Raw genomic sequence first — 8,160 nt, 5'->3', positions numbered from 1 at the left:
GAGCAACTCTGACTACTGAGCCCTTTTGGAATTCTTTGTTAAATACCCAACAGCTGGCCAGTTTTCCCTGTCTCCAAACATTACCTGTCTCAACCCAGACTAACCCACCTACACTTTAATGAGTCAAGCCTATGTTCCCCAGGAAGAATGCTGAGCAGCAGGGGCAGGTAAGTTTTTAGGATTCTCAAGGCCGACCTGAGTGTCTGAATGGTCCCTGAGTCAATAAACACTCAGGTGCTTTCTACTTGGGGGGGAAATTCCAACATTTTGTAGGTTTCCATATTTGGACATTTGAACTTGGAATATTTTGTCACGTTTTCACATAGCTTCATTCCCCAGGGGGAAAAAAAAACCTAGTCTTTCAAGTGGTTATTACAGAGCTAAGTGCATAAATATGCATGAGAGGTCATTATTACCACGAGATGATACTTAAAAGGTTCGAGTATCTCTTACTAAGATTTTTCAACTTGTTCGGTGACAATAAATCAAAGTCTTCAGTTTTTGGTTGCTGAACTTTGCCTTTGATGGTTCCTTCAAAGTTTTCAGGAAAATGGTTTCTGAGCCCTGAGTAGCACTCGACGGTCCAATCATTCATGCATTTGACAGACGTTTAAGGAGATCTTTAATTGTTGGTGTCTATGTTTCCTGCAGAAGGGCCACCTTTGGAGCACTGTAGTCAGTGCTCTCCCCTGGAGGAGGAAGTGGCAACCCACTCCAGTATTCTTGCCTGGAGACTCCCCGTGGACAGAAGAGCCTGGTGGGCTACAGTCCATAGGGTCGCACAGAGTCAGACACGAAGTCGGACAGAAGCAACTTAGCACACAGTCAGGCTTCTGAAGGTCGAGTAACAGAATTTCTAGATTTTAGAGCTTGAATAGAGGTTTGGAGAAGCAAAGTCACTTGTTCCAGGGGACATCTTGTCCTGTGGTCAAGACTGGAAGTAGGATGTGACCCCTAGGCCAGGCCTCTGACCAATGAGTCTGCAAAGCTTAGGGTCCAAAGTGCGGAATCATCTGGGGAACCATGACGACAAGAGCTGCATTTTGACTCACTTCTGACTTCCAGAACTTGGTATTTCAATGGAGAAATCGTATGTAGAATGATCAGAGTCAAAATGACTCTTCAACACGATATTCCCATTCACTAGTGACTTCAGCTCAACCCTGGGCGTGCAGCAAGTTCCCTCTTGGAGAAGATAGAATTTCTTTCTTCAGGATCAATCATCCCTGTGGCCCAGATCTCTGTGGGAAACAGAGAAAAGACGACGGAGCTGGGGAGAGGGGACAGCCTCTCCCAGAGCCTCGCTCCTTCTCTCTCTTGGTGAGCGGGGATACTACTCGTGTAGTCCACGGGATCTGGCTATGCTGCTTGTCCCAAATTAATAAAGAAAGCAATTTACAAACAATGAACAAAAACAACTCTTTCTTAAATTTTTGCTCGTGGGCTCCTGGTCTCTGATTTATAGGCCAAATCTTTGGAAAGCAGAGCAAGTAGAATCCAGGGTGACAGGCATCTCTCCACCAGGAACTGATTCATGGTCTGATGGAAACATCTACGCTATTTCACACGGGGTTTTCCCTGAATCCTAAGGCTGACCTTGCTTAAGGACGTTGTAGTGAAAGGGAAGTGTGTGAAAAATAGAGCCTTGACATCTATCTGGAGAAAACTCTAATTCAAAAAGATACACTCAAAGATTGCAGCACTATTTACAATAGCAAGACATGGGAGCAACTTAAGTGTCCATCAACAGATAAATGGATAGAGAAGATGTGATACATATATACAATGGAATATTACTCAGCCATAAAAAGAATGGGATAAGGCCATTTGTAGCAACATGGAAGAACCTAGAGACTGTCATACTAAGTGATGTAAGCCAGAAAGAGAAAGACGAATACCATACAATATCACTTATATGTGGAATCTAAAACAATAATACAAATGAACTTATTTACAAAACAGAAATAGACCCACACACATAGAAAAAAAAATGTTTACCAAAGATGAAAGGTGTGGAGAGTGACAAATTAGGAGTTTGGGATTAACAGATACACACCACTATATATAAAACAGATTAAAAAACAAAACAAGGACCTACAGTAAATAAAAAGGAACTTATTCAACATCTTGCAATAAACCATGATGGAAACAAATATGAAAAAGTATATATATACATATGCTAAGTCACTTCAGTCATGTCCGACTCTGTGCGACCCCATACACGGCAGCACACCAGGCTCCCCTGTCCCTGGGATTCTCCAGGCAAGAACACTGGAGTGGGCTGCCATTTCCTTCTCCAGTGCATGAAAGTGAAAAGTGAAAGTGAAGTCACTCAGTCGTGTCCGACTCTTAGCGACTGCATGAATTGCAGCCTAACAGGCTCCTCCGTCCATGGGATTTTCCAAGCAAGAGTAGTGGAGTGGGGTGCCATTGCCTTCTCTGAGATATATATATATATATATATATATATCTCAGGGTTTTCATATATGTGGGCTTCCCTGGTGGCTCAGATGTAAAGAATCTGCCTGCAATGTGGGAGACCTGGCTTCAATCCCAGGGTTGAGAAGATTCCCCTGGAGAAGATAATGGCAACCCACTCCAGTATTCTGGTCTGGAGAATCCCATGGACAGAGGAGCCTGGCGGGCTATAGTTCATGGGATCGCAAAGAATCAGACACGACTGAGTAATTAACACTTTTATTTTTTCATACACACACACACACACACACACACCTGAGTCACTTTGCTGTGCACCAGAAACTAACACAACACTGCAAATCAACTCCTTCAAAAACAAACAAATAGATAAGTAAAGCCTGGCCCTGAACTGACAGGGAGGCATGCTCCATGGGCAGAGCCCCAGAGGAAGTGGGGCCTTTGCAACCTGCTCAGGAAAGCTCTTCAAGGCTGGCTCCCCCACACTCAGGCTTGTTGTTACCGAAGCTGACGCATTTTAAACCTGACTTTTGTTCTACGCCGTCGTTTCGCCCATCACGTGACCCCGGAGATGTGCGAGAGGAACACACACTGTGAGGGTCACGGGCAACTGACTCTGTCTCCTCCACGTCAGAGCCGTGGAAACTCGGGAAGGTGACCTCATTTCTGAGAGGCTCAGCGTCCCGTCTGCAAACCGGAGGTGATCCTGCCCACCCCGGCTCCCAGGAGCTCAAGGTTAGAGGAGATCACGCACAGAGCACTGGGTCCTGGGAGACGTTCACCCAAGGCCTTCCAGACTTCTTCCCAAGTCGTGTCTGAACTCACTTCGGTCATCCCCAAATGCCCAATAGTCGTTTATCTTATTGAAAACTCAGCTCATGTATCTCTTTATTGTTTTATTGTTTCAACATTTTATTGTATTGTCTTTATTTCAGCATTTTTTAAAGCTGCCTCTTTTCATAATGAACTTTCTGTGTGTCTTGTGTTGTGATTTGAGTTTCCAAGGGATGAGTGTTTCTTTTGCAAACTCTCTTATCAATGCCATGTTTCTACCTTAGAAGCCCAGGAAGCTTGTTGACAGACTAACAGAATGATCAAAATGTCCCAAACCCAAGTTTTCTCTTTCATTTTAAATAACTCACACTGTCTTCCCCAAACCCCAGAACTGCAGGGTCAGGTGAGACCTCCAAGATCTGGGTGGGCCAGAGGGATGACCAGGGCTAGAGAAACATGCTAACCGATGGAGATGCAGAAACTGCCCAGGAAGCAGTACCGCAGTACTGCCTGACTCGTGGCTGGATGCTCACCATCCAGACTTGCTGGTTTCCCCGGGATGGTGTCCCACTGTGCTCTGGGCTGCCCCCAGTCCTTTTGGGAAATAACTTCTCTCTTCCCCGGTAACCACTGTGTACTTTCTGTTCATGATTCTGCACGTATTTACTTTTATCCACATGTTTTGCTCAGAATCTTGGTTCAGGTGCTGACCTTACACCTTTGCCCAAATGACTTGCAAACACATGTGGTTATAAATATCAGTATCAGACTGAGTTAGTCTCCCCGTGGACATGTACTTATTTACTCATGTTTTGCAAACTAAACATCTCCTCCCATGCGGACCCCTCCATTCTATCACCAGCTTTGAGTTATTCATCCAACTAGCATTTGCTGAGCTCCTCCAAGGCGTCGGGCTCTTAGCTCGTGTGCTAATTCTGCTTTCTGTCTTCCTTTTCAACCCTCAGAAGTCCTTCTTACCACTGTGCTCCGAGGTGCCCGCACAAAATATAATATCCCATGACAGATGTCTTTCCATGTGTAACCAAAGTGGCCCTGGCCTTTGTGCGGCTGTATCCCTTTCTAAACTCGTCCCGACACAACGCCTGGTCTCACCTCTCACACATTTTTGCCACTTTCTGGCACACGTTGTGAGGTGCTGTCATAGATCTAAGTTGATTTTTTTTTGGCCGCTTTATTTGTGAGCTTTGGATCCATTCACGTGTTTCTCCTCCCCACGATTTGAATTGCGTCCCTGGTGGGAAGTCAGATGCTTGCTTTTCAATCCCTTTTCCTTCTGCTAGCAAAAATGCTAAGGAAAGGTTAGCCGCGCTTGGAAAAGAGGCTCAATGACATTCTAATAAAGTGACCACTTAGATAGTCTTGTTTTAAATGACAAACTCTTCCTTTGAAAAAATTTAGAGCTGAATGAGATCTGAGAACTCTCACTCAGTCTAAGCTCCTGTGGGGAGTGTGTGTTGAGTCAGGTTTAGAATCTGGGCCTCTGGACTCAATTCAGTGGGGCAGGGGGGAGGTTCCTTTAAATATTATCTGTTTTTTTTTTTAATCAAAAATATATATGCAGGAGGGTGGGAAGGAGGTTTGAGAAGGAAGGGACATATGGACACATATAGCTGATTCATGTCCTTGTACAGCAAAAATTAACACAACACTGTAAAGCAATTATACTCCAATAAAAATAGATGTAAAATAAAGAACAGAAGGTAAACCGAAGACCACGCCGATCAAGCACGTTTCCAGCACCCTGTGGCCCCTAAATGTGCGATTCTTCCCAGACACCTTGAACCTCTGAGGAGCGAGCCTCAATTCCCAGGGATCCCGCCAGCTCACCCTGGTTCAGCTGTCCTCTGAGCCCGACAGAACCCAGGTCTCTCTTCCCAGCATGCTAATCTCTCGTGATCACAGTGGGTCTGCTGTGGTTTGTCACTGGCAGCCAGGCCCGCTAATGTTGCCTGAGTCTGTTTGAATGTCTCTCTTGATGGGGATTATGTTTTATTTTTAGACAGCTCTCATTGTTAGAAAGTTTTCCTGCTAATCGCACAAAACTCTGCGTTCCTCTGCTGTGCTCACCGGGGTCCATTTTGCTCTGTGACCTGTGAGCACACAGTGCGCCGGGGCTGAGCCACAGGCAGACTTTGACCTGGGCAGTCTTTCCTGGCCCCTCTTCCTCCTGGCCCTAGCTCTGGCTCTCCTGCCCTCCTACCTCCCTTGCTCCGACTCCACTTTCAGTTCTGCACTGAAGCTTTGTCATGAGCGACCCAGTGGGGCGGTCCTTCCAGCTTCTTCTAGACCCATCCTCCAGGACATGACCTCCAGCGTGGAACCCTGGCATCCTGGAGCTCCAGGGTGCTGAGTGTGCTGTCCCCCAGGTCACAGCGTGTGGGGTGGACGGCCCGCCCCAACCCTCGCTCGGTCTCAGCCGTTTGGGAGCGATCCTCAGATGCGCAGGTCTCAGTTCTGTCCCCTGGAGTGGCCCCAGGTACATCTAATCCCTGGTAGTATTTTAGGAACATGACCCCATGCCTCTTGTTCGCTCTCCCGGGCACTCTTGCAGAGGGTGGATAGAAGTGCCTGCATGTGTAGAGGCCTGTGCGGGGCCCTGAGCCACTTCCCTGCCTTAGCTGGAACAGGCTATTTCAGCGGTGCCGGCTCTAGCCATGGGCTTTGTTCAGCTGCACGTCCACACCCCGGGCTTGCGGTCAACCGAACACGTCCACGCCATCCCCTGTCCTACGAACGGCTGTTTAGCCTGGTCCCTGCTATTCTTGAGTCACCTGTTTCCAAACCCTCGTGCATTCTGTTCATTCCTATTTTGCTTGGATTCCTTATTCTGGCGCCTGATGTCTTTTTGAATCTTGACTCTTTCATGGACCTTTACATTTCCAAGCTTTCGCTATGCACGGAGTTTAATACGTGAAGATTCTGTGCTTCAAAAGCATAGATGAAAGTGTGCGGTCGGGGTGTGGGCTCAGAGCTCTGAAGCAGCTTCGCATGTGCACTGGGATCAAGCAGAGAAGTGGTGGGTGGCAGGAGCCAGGTTTCCCGGGCGGGGATGGGAGGTTGTGGATACATGGAGTGGAGTGGGGGCTAGATTAGGGCCAGAGACCTCGGGGTGAACTCAGGTGCAGCCTAGCACAGATGCTAAGGGATGGATTCGGAAGCACTGATAGACTTGTGTGCACACACGAGCTAGCATCCATACACACATTTCCCAGTTCTGTTAGTTGAGGGGGGCCCAGACGCAGGGACATTCCAGGAGCAGGAAGCCCACGCTGGGTCCACGACTTGGTTTCGAAATGCAGTTCTCTGATAAAAGGCACCCGGGCTCTTGGGAGAAAGGGCTCGTTCCAGGACTAGGTCAGGGAAAACGGAAGACAAGCCTGAGCCACGTTGTAGCAGCAGAAAGTGAGGAAGTGCTTCCTTCACCAGAAGTCAGAACGTCAAAGGGACACACGCGTCAACCCAAGGCCACCCCAAAGCTCTGGAATAGCCAGAGTTGTCCCGATGGGAGCAAAAGCGAATAGCACAGTACTGCGTTATAACGCAAAGTCCAAAATGCACCTGCCTGAGTCCATGTGGACATAAAGAAACCACTGAATAAATACAGAGACGGGAGGCAAGGGATGAGCATCCTTACAGACCAGCTCCAAATAATTTACACAGACGCCCCCAGCCCAGCCCTCTGGACTTGGTGACTTGTTTACAAAGAAGGAGTTCTGGAGGAGGGGGCGATGACAAGCGTTCCTGGGGTTAGGTGATTGCGTTCCTGTCATCATTTACACATCAGGGAGGCAGTGCGCGCTCTGGATACGCTGTGCTGAGAACGGCCCTTCACCTCTGTGGTCTCTCCCCCCTCCCCAAATCCATTAACTGTGGTCTATTCATGAAGAAACATCAGAAAAAGCAAATGGAGGGACTCTGCAGAATAGCTGACCAGCGATGCTCAAAACTGTCAAGCCATCAGAAATATGGAAAGACTGGGGACTGTCATGGAGCATAGGAGGCTGGGGAAAGATGACAACCAAATTTAGTACCTATGCAAGTTTTCTGTATCTAAAATGCCTTCTCCTCCAAATGATTAAAAATAAAAATAAAGGAAAGGCACATACATAACTTTAAAATGATGTTCAACAGGCAAGCACAAGAGATCTGATGTTCTGTTAGTGACCGCTTGCTGGATGGTGTTGATCCAACATCATCTACTGGCATCCGGCTGATCACAGAGCTCCCTTCTTGTGGGCATGATGGCCCCCACCCCCGACTGGACTTTACCCAGTCAACGAAGCTGGGACTTTACCCCATGGTATGTGGGTGTGGCAAGCTCCAGAACTCTACACTTCCAAGGCTGTGGCTTTCCACTGTGCTTATTCAGACGAAGACCAGCCGTGATTTTGCCCTTAATTACCATCCTCACGGATGTTCCCTCCTACCTAAGGCACAGTGGGGGCTCCACCCAACTGCGCTACATCCTCCTTGGCTCCGCCCACCCCCGAGATGCGGTCACCGCCCCCTCTTCCCTGCTTGTCTGAGGCTGTGTGTGCTCCCGGGTGTGCCTGCCCGCCTCCCTCCCAGACACTGACCCACGTTCCTCCCACACCTCATTACACTCCCTGAAGAAGCTTTGGAAACTTCAGGGACTCGGGGCTCCAAGACGTTCCAGCTATTTCAGCAACTCCTTGACATTTATGAACAGCGATAAAGAACATATGTGTTCCTCTGTTTCTGCCATTCTTGTTTTTGGGACTTGATTGGAACGTAAGCTCTTTGGGTTCAGGGTCTTTTTAAGGACATCATGTTTTATTTATATATATGGGTTTGGCCGGGAGAAATATCAGTAACCTCAGATATGCAGATGACACCACCCTTATGGCAGAAAGTGAAGAGGAACTCAAAAGCCTCTTGATGAAAGTGAAAGTGGAGAGTGAAAAAATT

This window comes from Bos taurus, chromosome 9, assembly GCF_002263795.3.
Source record: "Bos taurus isolate L1 Dominette 01449 registration number 42190680 breed Hereford chromosome 9, ARS-UCD2.0, whole genome shotgun sequence".
NCBI classification, from domain to species: Eukaryota; Metazoa; Chordata; class Mammalia; order Artiodactyla; family Bovidae; genus Bos; species Bos taurus.
The sequence above is the reverse complement of the archived record's forward strand: the minus strand, read 5'-3'. Positions refer to the sequence as shown.